At 35.3% G+C, this 12,423-nt stretch overlaps 1 pseudogene; it reads left to right on the plus strand.

Annotated features, from left to right (window-relative positions):
- Positions 1-215: 215 nt before the first annotated feature.
- Positions 216-4,057, plus strand: LOC113764685 (annotated as a pseudogene).
- The last annotated feature ends 8,366 nt before the right edge of the window (positions 4,058-12,423 follow it).

The raw sequence follows: 12,423 nt of genomic DNA on the forward strand, positions 1-12,423 counted from the left end.
GTAGCGGGGGCTGAACGAAGATGGCGACTGGAGCGAGCTGGGAAGGTGCTCGGTGCGGTTGCGGCGGACAGCAAAGCGAGCAAAGGCAGCAGCGGGAAAGGGGGGGAAAAAGGAAAGAAAGAAAGAAAACGAAAGAAAAAGAGAAGAAAGAAATAGAACCATGGATTTTTGTTTTTCAACATAAGTAGATAACATGGCAACTCCATTCAGCCAGAATTTTCGTCGTCCTCTCACGTGCCCGGCATGTGGATTGGAATCATCATGTTGTTCGCGCATCGCGCGTTAGTTTTCCCATCTGGCCTCGCCTGCCAGTGTCCCATGTGCCCGCGCTTCCGTCTTTCTGTTCTTCTGCTGCATTTGCTCTCTTCCCGCTGCATTCTCTCTCCCACTACATTCTCTTTCTTTCTTTTTTTGGTTTTTTTTTGGGATAATGTTGCTCTATCACTTATCCGCATCCTCTGGAAACTGGTACAAAATTTTGTTGACCTCCTCCTTTGTTGTAATAGGCTTTCTTCTTCATCTCCGGTGAGGTCAGATCTTCTCTTCAGGTTGCCTCTGCTCTGCCCCTCTTTTTTTTTTTTGCTAAAGTTCGTATTTCTTTTGTCCCTTGTCCACTGACGTGCAGTTTTCTGCTTTTTTTTTTCTCATCCACGGGCTTGTTACCGCCCAAGGACGTGTCATCTTCACTGTTGGTTACAGATCTTGTGCTTTCTTCTTCCTCTCCAGTGAGGTCGGGTCTTCTCTTCAGGTTGCCTCTGTTCTTTTTTTTTTTGTTTGTAAAATTCGTGTTTCTTTGTCCCTTCTCCACTGACGTGCAGCTTTCTGCTTTTTTTGCTTAGCCACAGCCTTCTTACCGCCCAAGGAGGTCCCATCTTCACTGTTGGTTGCAGATCTTGTGCCGTTCGTTTGGAAAAAACTTCGGTCTCCTCCTCCTTTGTTGTATTAAGCTTTCTTCTTCCTCTCCGGTGAGGTCGGATCTTCTCTTCAGGTTGCCTCTGCTCTGCCCCCTTTTTTTTGGCTAAAGTTCGTATTTCTTTTGTCCCTTGTCCCTGACGTGCAATTTTCTGCTTTTTTTTCTCATCCACGGGCTTGTTACCGCCCAAGGACGTGCCACTGCTATAATAGCGTCCATGTCGATTTCTGGAATTCAAGGTCAACCCCTGGAGATCACCGGTAGTATGAAAAGTCAATCTGGAAACTTGAAGCCTGTTGCAGGTGACATGAGTGTGGAAGCTGAAAAATCAGTGTCACTATCTACAGAATCTCATGTTGAGACTGATGCCATTGAAGACATTCTTGTCTGATTCTGCTTTTACTCGGTTAAAAGAGTCAGAGACTGGGCTTCATCGCAAGGTACAAGATTTTATTTTTGGCAGTTGATATAAAGATTCCCTAAACTGCATGATTTGCACTAACCTGCTACTTGCGATTGGTAGTCAATGCAAGAGCTGATTGGCTTATCACAGAAGTATTACAATGAAATTGCTCTTCCTAAACTGGTAATAATGGAATATCTTCTTCTCCCTCTCTCTGGTTCTGTTTTAATTTTTTTTTTTAACATAACAACCAAATTAAGTTTCCCTGGCATTTCATTATGCAATACAGGTTGCTGATTTTGGTTCTTTGGAACTCTCACCAGTGGATGGTCGAACGTTGACTGATTTTATGCATACAAGAGGCCTTAGGATGCGTTCTCTTGGACAAGTTGTAAGTGCTTCTCCTCTTTTGTTCTGGTTCTTGCTTCTATCTCTATCTCTCTCTCTGGTTCATTGAACTACATTTAATGGCACCTCTGAGTCCGTGTTCATATTTTTGAAAAAGTGCTTACATTTTTCTTTTCATCCTTGCAAACTGGATATGTTTTATTTGATTTCCATCACTAAAATCTTGAGAAAGTGGAACTTGAGGTCCATTGCTCTCTGGTTGCTTGTTGGCATCAATATCAGTCTAACTTTCTTCGCTGTTGTGAATCTTCTATTTTGCATCTGATTTAATTTCAATATTTAAAAGATTAATCAATGGTTTAGCTGTGAATTATAGCAAAAATAAATTTAAGTTTTGAACTTTTATCAAATTATATTTGTTGTTGGTGGACTGCAATGAGCATAAGAGCCTTTGCAGCGAATATGGTGTTTCTGTTTACCCCCACCGTCCAATGGTTTGCAAAAGGTTCTTTGGAACCCAAAAAATGAGTATATGTGAAATATTGGAGTTTTCAAAAAGGCTTGTTTTTTTACCTTGCTCTGTTGAAATTATATTTGTCCTGATGTTGACTCTATGTAAATACAACTTACATGGCTTGAGTTCATACAATTGTATTCCTCATGAATTTATTTTTATTCTCAGGTATGAGGGTGCACGATCTGCAGAAGCCTTGCTAAGTTTGTGAACAGTGAAAAAGGTAATGTTATTGGCTAGCTGGCTTGTATTTTGTGGTCCATAAGTGTAATCCATGTCAACAAGTTTGATAGATTAACGTTAAACCATATTTTGGTAAAAGTGTTGATTAATCCATGAGATTGTTAAAATCCAATACATATTACTTGTGAAGATTAGAAATTTACTTCACCTTAAGATATCACAACGAAGAATTGTGCGGTGATTTCTTAAGGGGCAAAATATCAATCTTTTTTTTGTAATGTTTTCTATATTGGTTAAAATCTACAATGGATTAATTCAGGTTGTGATAGCACTGAAGGCTACAATTAAGAAACAGGTTAGTTATTAATTTGCTTCTTATGTTTTTTTTTTTTTTGGCCTCAGTTGTCTATTACTAACCCTCACTATTTCTTTAATTCTTTCTTCTATTTCGATTTTTCCCTTACCAAAAGGTCTATCTACAATGGATTATTTCAGGTTATGATAGCACTGAAGGCTACGATTAAGAGACACGTTAGTTTTTAATTTGCTTCTTATGTGGTTTTAATTCTTTTTTTGGGCTCTGTGGTCTATTACTAACCCTGAATTGCTACCAGTGATGACAAAGAAACTATTCAGATAATTTTAAGGAGTTCCAAAGTAGCTAGCTTAAAAAGTTGTATGAATTCGGCCTTATTCTTTCAACTACAATTAAATATTAGGACCTTGGCCATGTGGTTTTCTTGTTTTATTCTTTATTGTTTATTTCATGTGACAGGTACACCTTGATTACCTAAAAATTGGTGGTAATATCATAATATCTGCATCATATCAGGTTATATGGCTGTCTTTTTAATTTTTTAATTTTTCGAGCCTTCCTATGGCTATTGTTTAATTATTATTGGAAGTATTTATCATGAAGTTGAGGACTTTTGATTTGCCTTTTTTGGGAGACAGGCTACTCTTCAGGAATTTGCAACTAAGGGGATATCAAGAGAAGATGGTGAAGCTTTACTCAGGAAAAGTGTTGAAATAGCCCGCGAGATACGGGATATATATTATGATAGAGCCAGCAAAGGTTCTTGGGATGTTATTGGAGATCCAAAAGCTTTAAACGTCAACTCCTTGTTGCTGTTTCTGTTGGAAGCCAATGCGTATCTTGCTGATGGTTCTAAATATAGGTGAATCTTTTAATTCTCTTCTTACATTGGAAGCAGAGTAGTATTTCAGTGCCCAAATACTGAATTGAAATATTTGAACTTGTGCTAGAAACTTTTCCTCTCGAGGACTTGTGACCTTCTCATGCATTGCAGTGGCATATATGGGGATGCAGTGACTCTAGAGACTTTGAAGCATTTCCATAAAAGAATGAGTTCAAGTTCTTGCTGACTCTGGTGCTGACCTGATTGCATTTGAGACAATTCCAAACAAATTGGAAGCTATGGTATTGTTTTTGAGTTGTGACTATCTCAGTGTACCTTAAACATTTCTTACGCTAGAGCAATTTAGATGATTTGCTGTCTATTTTGCCTGATTGCTTCTTGATATAGGACTATGCTGAGATTCTTGAGGAAGGGGATCCTATATCAGATTGTGCTGCAATTGCTGATTTATGCGACTGAGTTGTTGCTGTTGGAATCAACTGTACTGCTCCTAGATATATATTGATGGACTTGTCCAATCAATCAAGAAGGTATAACCAATTCTAGGATGCATTTGAAATGAATGAAATTGAAAATGATAATCAAATTTAATTAGGAACATTGATTTTAATTCTCTCGGGAAATCCAGGTAGTTTGTTGTCATGTCTTAGCTCTAATTGCAGTCTTTTAATCACAAGATCTTTTTTTTTTTTTTGGTTTCTAAGAATTCTCATTAGAGAAACCAATTCTGGGTCATGATTATTAGATGAATAAATTAGAAGTCAGAAAATCTTGGATGTCTATTTATGTACGTGGAACTTATTGCTTTACTTGCTAATATACTGAACCGATCCTGATATATCAGCGTTTTCCTTTTTTTCTTTCCATAGTCTTCCCAAGTTAAGGGCTCAATTGAAAAAAAGAAAAGAAAAAACCAGAAACCATATATATGTATATATACACATTCTAAGTATAAAACTATGAAGTGAAGTACATCTTTAAACAGATGTACCAACATTTCAGCTGTGTGTGAAGTGAAGATCATCCTAACAATGTTAGTTATTCTAAGCATAAAACTATGAGAGTGTTTGCTGATACTTTTTGTTGGCTGATTTCAATTACCGAAGAAAGGAAAATGCTGTGTTATTAGGATTTTATGGTTCTTAAGGTATTTAAACTTGCTGAATTGCTACTGGGTATTTTCCTTGGATTTCTTGTTGGATTATGCATCTGTTTGCACGACTGTTTTCAAATCACTTATTCTTAGGGTGAGGATTACTGATCAAACTTTTGTTTGCTTGTACTTGTCAAATTAGATAATGTGGAAGTGAATAAAGAGAGGCTGGGAGAATTCCTTGAGGAGTTGCAGAGGAAAGAGGACACAAATGACAGCTATGTTGCTGCTCTGAAAGGGGAAACGTTGATTAGAAACTCATATGTGAGAATGCAACCTTTCCCGGAGCAAAGCACAGCTAAAGTTAGCAAGGAACAAGAGTAGATAATGAGACTGCTTTTGGCAGATTTTTGTACCCAGAACTTTTTTCTATTTTTCTCCCTTTTCACTACCATTGTAGAGCACTATTATGTGTGTCTAACGGTGTCTAACGGTGGCTTCTGGTTTACTGGTTCTTTATTACAATGGGATCGCCAAAACTGAAGCTTAGCTTGTATACATTTGTACTTTATAAAAAGGACAAATATTAAGTGGTATAAGGATAGATATTATAAAAAGGACAAATATTAGCTTTGTTATAGCTTCAGAATTTATCTTTAGTTAGTTTATATAAGCTAAGAAAGTGTCCCACCGCAGGATGATTATTGATTTTTATATTGTTAGTATATATTTGTATCCATCCCTTTGTGATTTTCGTACTTTCGCTATATTTGAGTTATATGAATCAGTATTTGAGTTCTTATATGAATGAGGAAGATTTGAAATATGGTCTATTTTCTGCATTAAAAGCTCAAAAATTATATTAATATAAATATTTTCACTATTTTGAGAGCATATCCATTTTTGATTAAGTATAAATCATTTTATCAAATTGGGCATGTTCATTTCTTTTTTCCACCGCGCACAGCGCGGTTTATGCCTCCTAGTAATAAAGAAACCCCTGTGTTAGGCGTAGGCACGCCTAACTGCCTTCGAGTCTTCTGACCAACCGTCCGAAATTAAGATCTTTAAGCATGACCACCTGGCGTGGGCACGCCTAACTACTAGAGAGTCTTCTGACCAATTTTCAAAAATTGAGTTCCTTAGGCGTAATCACTTGGCGTGGGCACGCCTAACTACTATAGAGTCTTCTGACCGCAGACGAAAATTGTCTCCCTTAAGCGTGACCATCTGGCGTGGGCACGCCTAACTGCTGGTTAGTCTTCTGTCCGCCAAATTAAAACTTCCTTCCTTAGGCGTGACCACCTAGCGTGGGCACGTCTAACTGCCAGCTTCCTGCTACAAAAGCAACAAATCACTAAATGCAACTAACACTTAACAAAAATTTCAAAAAGCATAAGAAAACTAAAATAAAGAATCTTGGGTTGCCTCCCAAGCAGCGCCTTTTTTTAATGTCTTTGGCTAGACATTGTCCTGTTTATTCATGGAGGATAAAATCGTGTAACTCGCTTCAATGCTTCATCTTCTATGTAATCCTGATAGCCCTCGTAAATAGAGTAATTCTTGAGCACACGAGCTACGGTCTTCCATGGACTAGTAGATGGCGCCAAACAACCAAGTAATGACCTTAAGTCTTCACTCACTCCTCCATCACAAGCACTTACTGGTCCAAGATATTTTGTCATCGTGACTCTTAACTTATTCCTGTCATGAAACTCAAAATTTTCTGATATAATAAAATCAATCTCACTAACAGGAATTAAAGAATAAGAGTCAGGAGAATATTGATTAAGGAATGGAGGAGATGTGACCGCATTTGGAAATTGTTCACTGGATTCATCCACTTGAACCATTTGATGTTGGGGTCTCATGTCTTGCACTTCAACTTTCTTTTCAACTGCATTTTTAGATCCTTCTTCTTGAGATTCTTTCTCGCAGCACCATGTCATTCGTCAGGATAATTGCACTCTCATCTTCCTCATAGTCAATAATAGTTTGTGAGGGCAATTCTTCACTCATTCGAGAAGTCAATTGCGTTATCCTAGATGTCAATTGATCCATTTGATCTGCCATGTTACGCATGCTCGCTTGTATCTCCTGATGAAAATCTATTGTCTCTTTTTGAAATTGATGTACCTCCTATTGAATTTGATATGTGTTAGTAGTTATTAATTCAACTATTTCTTCAAGAGACATACATGACATGGATGACGGTTCTTGAGACTCTAGTTGTTGAAAATCTATTGGTCTTTGTTGATAATTAAAATTGGAATCATCCCACCATCCTTACTCATACCCGTTTGAATAAGGGTCATACCACGTTTGATATTGAGGTGAAAAATCTCCAAAAATATCGATTGGAGCACTTAGACCATCTTGAAATGTATGGCATATATCGATTGAATGATCTGAGACAAAATAAGTTCCACAATTTGCAGCAGCCTATTGATCATTAGAAAAAGCATGAGTCTCATAACCCCTTGTAGAAATAAAATCCAGTCTATCGCCAAAATACGGAATGTTAGCAACCATAAACTATATATAAAAAAAATAAGAGAAAAATAAAAAAAAATGAAAACAAGATGAACTCAAAACGAAACAAATTAATCAGGCGCCAGTCCCCGGCAGCGGGCAATGTTACACCGTCAAACTACAAATAATAATCACATCTGACTCGAGAAAAATACAGATTTTGTATATAGCGGTGAGTAGGGTCGAATTCACATGGACTGGGGATAATCCGTTTCTTCTAGAGTTCAAAGTATGAGGGGTTTTTGGATTAAATGCTAACTAAGTAAATTAAATGCGAAAAATAATTAATTAAAAGAAATAATTGGGGAAACTCTAGCCAAGGATACACTTCAGAAATGGTTCATGCACTGATCATCGATGCATAGGTAATTCCACATTTATTAATAGATAGGTTATAGTTGTCATACACGCGATAAACAACCAACCTTTCCTTACTTTCTCGATAATTAAGGTACGACCGTTAACTATTTCTCTAACCCAAAAACAACCCTAGGTACGACCGTAGGATTTAATTTCTAGATTGCATTAAGAATTAGAAAGGCCCAATCCTAACTAACAAACACGCTACGAGGGTTTGTTTAAGTTAGATCGTAGTTCCCCTGACATAAACCCAATTACGCCAGTTGCTACTGGGATAGAGATAACGATCAATTACGGATTCAATTACCCCTATTTAGCAAAATAGCCTATATGAATAATTAATTATTGCGCACTAATCAACTATACACAAGAGCTATAACAATTAAAAGCAGGAATCATATAAATACCAATAAATGAGGAAGCGATTAAAATAAATTCGATCTCACAGTAATTGCAGAACCAAATCTTCAGTTGTCCCTTGACTAGAAGTAGGAGGTTAGTCCTCCATTAATGGAGAACAACCATGCGAAAAAGCAATCTGAAGCTCACACAATTGTTCCTAGCTTTTCTATCCTTTTCTTCCTCTCCAAAGTCGGCTAAAAAGAAAAGTACAAAGATCTAAGTGCCTGCCGAATTGTTCCTCTCGAATTTGTTGCTGCCCCCCAACTCTTAATCACGCGGGATCCGGCCCTTTTTTGTGCTCTCCTCGTTTGCTTTGTTTCCTCTCCAAAGTCGGCCCTTTCCTTGTTTTTTTGGCTGAAGTCCTAATCAAACGGGAATCTGGCTTCCCTTATTATTTTTGTTTTCTAATTGAAGTCTACTAGCAAATAAAACTAATCTCCTAAATAGGAAAAGAAACCATAAAAGAAAATATTCCAAGTTTTCTAATCCAATATTAAAACTAATAATGAAGATTAAAATCTTCAAAATCTTCCTTCAAAAATTGCCTTGAATTTGACTCGGACTTGGAAACCAACCCCAAACATGCCACCATCCAATGAATTGGAAAATTGCCACTTGTAATCACGTTTTGCTCCTTTTCCTACAATTGGCACCATTAACCAAATATAAGTAGAATCCGACAATTAAAATAATATTTGGCTAAAATCAAGGGAAGAATAATTATAAATTTAGCAACAAATTATAACCTATCAGTTGCCTATCCATATTATGTTAGGTTACGTCGAGGTTTTGGTAATTGAGGTAGTTAATTATAAAACTATTACCAACACTAAAAGTGTACCAATGACATACCTTGGATACCTTAGATTCATTTCTATTCTTACATCATGTTTTTCTTTCACTTGTACTTATACTTTTAATATTTTCTTTATTACAATTGAATGAAATACAAGTTCAAACTATTCATTCTTTTCTTAATATTTATATGTTCAATCCTTAAAGATTTATAAACTTTTACATTTTCTTCCAACTTCTTATTTCTTTCTTCAATTCTTTGTTTCAATTTTCAACTTCTTTGTGAGAAATTTTTAATCTATCCATAGTGACTTTTAACTTCTCATGTTCTTCTCTAATTTGTGTCTTCTCTAAAATACATTCATCTTATTGAGATTTTAATATCTTATTTAATTTGTTAGCTCTTTTTAACTTTTCATACAAACTTCTTCATCCAAAACTTTGCAAAGAATATTCATAACTTGTATATTTTGTGCTAACATTCTTTTGTAATTCTCATTCAACTCTTTCTTAGTCTTTTCTCTATTTTTTCCTTTCTTTATGATTAAAACTTTATAAGAACCATCTACAATAACGTACCATAAATCAAAATACACAGATTTAATAAAGGGTTCTATCTTATTCTTCCACACACCATAACTTTTATCATTAAATGCCGGCGGTTCATTTATAGATGTTCTGAATAAAAAGTTGGTTGCTATAATCTTTTCTTCTAAACTAGTTAAGCTCAATCTCTAGGAGACCAAATTCTAATACCCAATTGTAAGGCCCAAAATAACCCAAGGAGGGGTGAATTAGGTTGATTAACAACTAAGCAAAATATGTCAAATTTTCACCACAATTTAAACTACCCAAATTACACAAGTGATCACACACTTAAACAAGCCAAAATAACAATAAAGATAAAGCAATTAAACCACATCAACAAGTAGTAAAAAAAATGGACAATAAAAATAAAGAGAATTTGCAAACCAAACCAAATTCCGAACTTCTTTCAAATTTGATGTTGAATCCACAAGTAGTTTCTTCAGTTGATGGTGGAGCAAACTATCTTGTACAAATGATAACTCACTCTTTGCTCACGCTAAACACTTTAGTTGAGCAAAAGAGTTTTACAATTTCACGTCAATGCTCAACTTGCTACAATTAAAAGCTCACCAATCAAGTACTACCCTTACTTTACAACCTCACAAAAATTATAAGTTAACAAGAGAGAGTATTTTTCTTGTTAAAATCACTCCAGGGATCTTGTAATTGATGTAGGCAAAAGTCTTTCAAATATTCTGATTAGCCATAATTATAGATAGTGAACTTCTACCCTAAAAGTCTCGCCAATGGTAAAAAAATTAGCTATTAAGAAAACTTGTCGTTGGACTTGTCAGGCGTCTAATCGAAACATGTGTACGACACTCGATCAAATGGTCAATTCAAATATTTACTATCCGACAAATGCATCCAAAAGAGATTAATAGTTTTTCAAGTTTTGCATTTAACTGTTGGACGGTTGATATAGTGAGTGAGTATCCGACTCTTCGTCCAATCATGGGAGATATCTCCATTGTGGTGCTTTGAACGTCCAATCAAGTAATTATACGTCCGAATCTATATCCAATATTGAGTGACAATCTTCATTCCTTCTTATTTTTCATCCTTTCTTTCCCAAATGTTTGAACATCTGTTCTGGCAAATTCTCACTAAAATATATTAGTCCAAATCATCATTTTGGGTTATTAATCATAAAAACCAAGGATTGATCAATTTAGGTCCTCAAAAACCTTTTAAATCAAAATCTAGAATCTTTTAGCTCTTTATTTTGAGAGTTAGATAGACATTATTAATCCCCACCATCGATTTAGGGTAACTCTTCATTCTCAATATCAAGGGGATAATATCAATACAGAAACCATGCTTTGAGAGTTCAGATTGTCTCATTTTATGCAAAATATTTCATGAGTAATCCTACTGGTTACCTATCCATATTATGTTAGGTTATGTCGAGGTTTTGGTAATTGAGGTAGTTAATTATAAAACTATTATCAACACTAAAAGTGTACCAATGACATCCCTTGGATAGGGTAATCTTCCCCTCTTTGTAAACTTTTTTCTTTACCCAAAAAAGGAAAAATAAAAAATAAAGAATATATACTAATTAAATACAAGGTTGAAATAAGTTAGTCATTATTGCCTATCAAACAATGGAAAATGAAGAGCAAGTTTGATTTGAGTATATAGTGTTTATAATTTTTTTTCAACATTGCCCTTATCATGAACAAATTAAGATTATATTGTGTCTCCAAATTTGATGCCCTTCTAACATTATTGAGGATTTTTATGTAATACCAATATTGAAGTTCTATATTGGAAAAACATTTTATGGCACTAAACTATCTTATAACCAATCAAGGAATATTGAATGATATCAATCAAATATAGATTTACTTTAACAATTAAAATAACAACTGTTTAATATTTAATTGGTGAATGACCCCAAAAGTTTATCATAAATGCATTCTAATATGCATTTACTGTACCCAAAAAAATTTAAGGGAAAAAATAAAGCAAATTCTACTCTATTTGTAAAAACTGTAGTAGTGAAAACTGTTGTTCGACAAAATAGTATCAATGAAGATGGAGCAAGATTCACTCCACTTTAAACTTTTGATGCTCTAAATTTCAACATTGAACTCATAAGTTGAAGCTGGAAAAACACAAAATAGTCTAAGTTCCAACAAGCGCTTGGGCCTCTCCTTGAGAGACCCTTCGCCGTTGAGTTATATCCTTTCCTTGCCTGCATCAAGAACTCGGGAATTTCTTTGAAATCATAGGCTAGGAGAGGCAATAGCTCTATTGGAAGAGTTACTTCCATTAAGCTCAACCTCCCTCCACTTTACTTACACAATTTTTGAGTTAGACCTAACCTAAGATGGACTTAGAGGAGTTTTAGGTAGGCTCTTGAAGGCTAAAGAGAGCAGTAAGGGGAACCAGAAGCTGAAAGCCGGCAGTTCAGGGGTGACCCCTCTTTCAGGCAGCGGGTGGATAGAAGTTTGATATGGAAATGGCCGGGTTGGAATGAGCACTACTCCAGCAGGACACGCGCGTTGCTTCTACTCAGTAAGTTGAAAGTTTGGAAAAACAAAATAGCCTAAGTAGGAAAATCATAAAAGGATGGTAAATTTTATATCCAATAAGACAAAAGATGATGAAAAAAAAAGGGCCTACTCTTTTTGTTGCCAAATAGGGCAATGTCTGGAAGATAAACCAATATTTGCTAAAAAATATTCACAAAAAAGAAGTATAGATTTATACCATAAGTCTTTTTCAAAAAGAGTTATAAAAAAGAGTAATTTACTTACTAAAACCATCCATAAAACTTTTCCAAATTATCCAGCATATATTAAGGAAAGCAATTGAGAAAAATGAGGGGCTAAACATGTGATTGGCAAAAGTCCTCGAATACTTTGCTAAGCTATCTTTATGCAACATCCCACTAATTTCTCTAGCCATTTAGCATTTATATTATTTAGCACTAATTTTTGTAGTTGCACCTTTCCTTTTACTACTAATGAATTATTTTACTATTGGATAAAAAACATTAAATTTTCCAAAAGTCATTCGCGTGCAAGCCTGTTCCAAATCAAATTAAAAAATTCACTCTAACAAAATTCTATTCCTAAAAAACGTCAAAGTCAATATTACATAATAAACCTCAAAAGATATTGA

The sequence above is a fragment of the Coffea eugenioides genome, chromosome 3 (genome assembly GCF_003713205.1).
Source record: "Coffea eugenioides isolate CCC68of chromosome 3, Ceug_1.0, whole genome shotgun sequence".
In the NCBI taxonomy this organism is placed as follows: domain Eukaryota; kingdom Viridiplantae; phylum Streptophyta; class Magnoliopsida; order Gentianales; family Rubiaceae; genus Coffea; species Coffea eugenioides.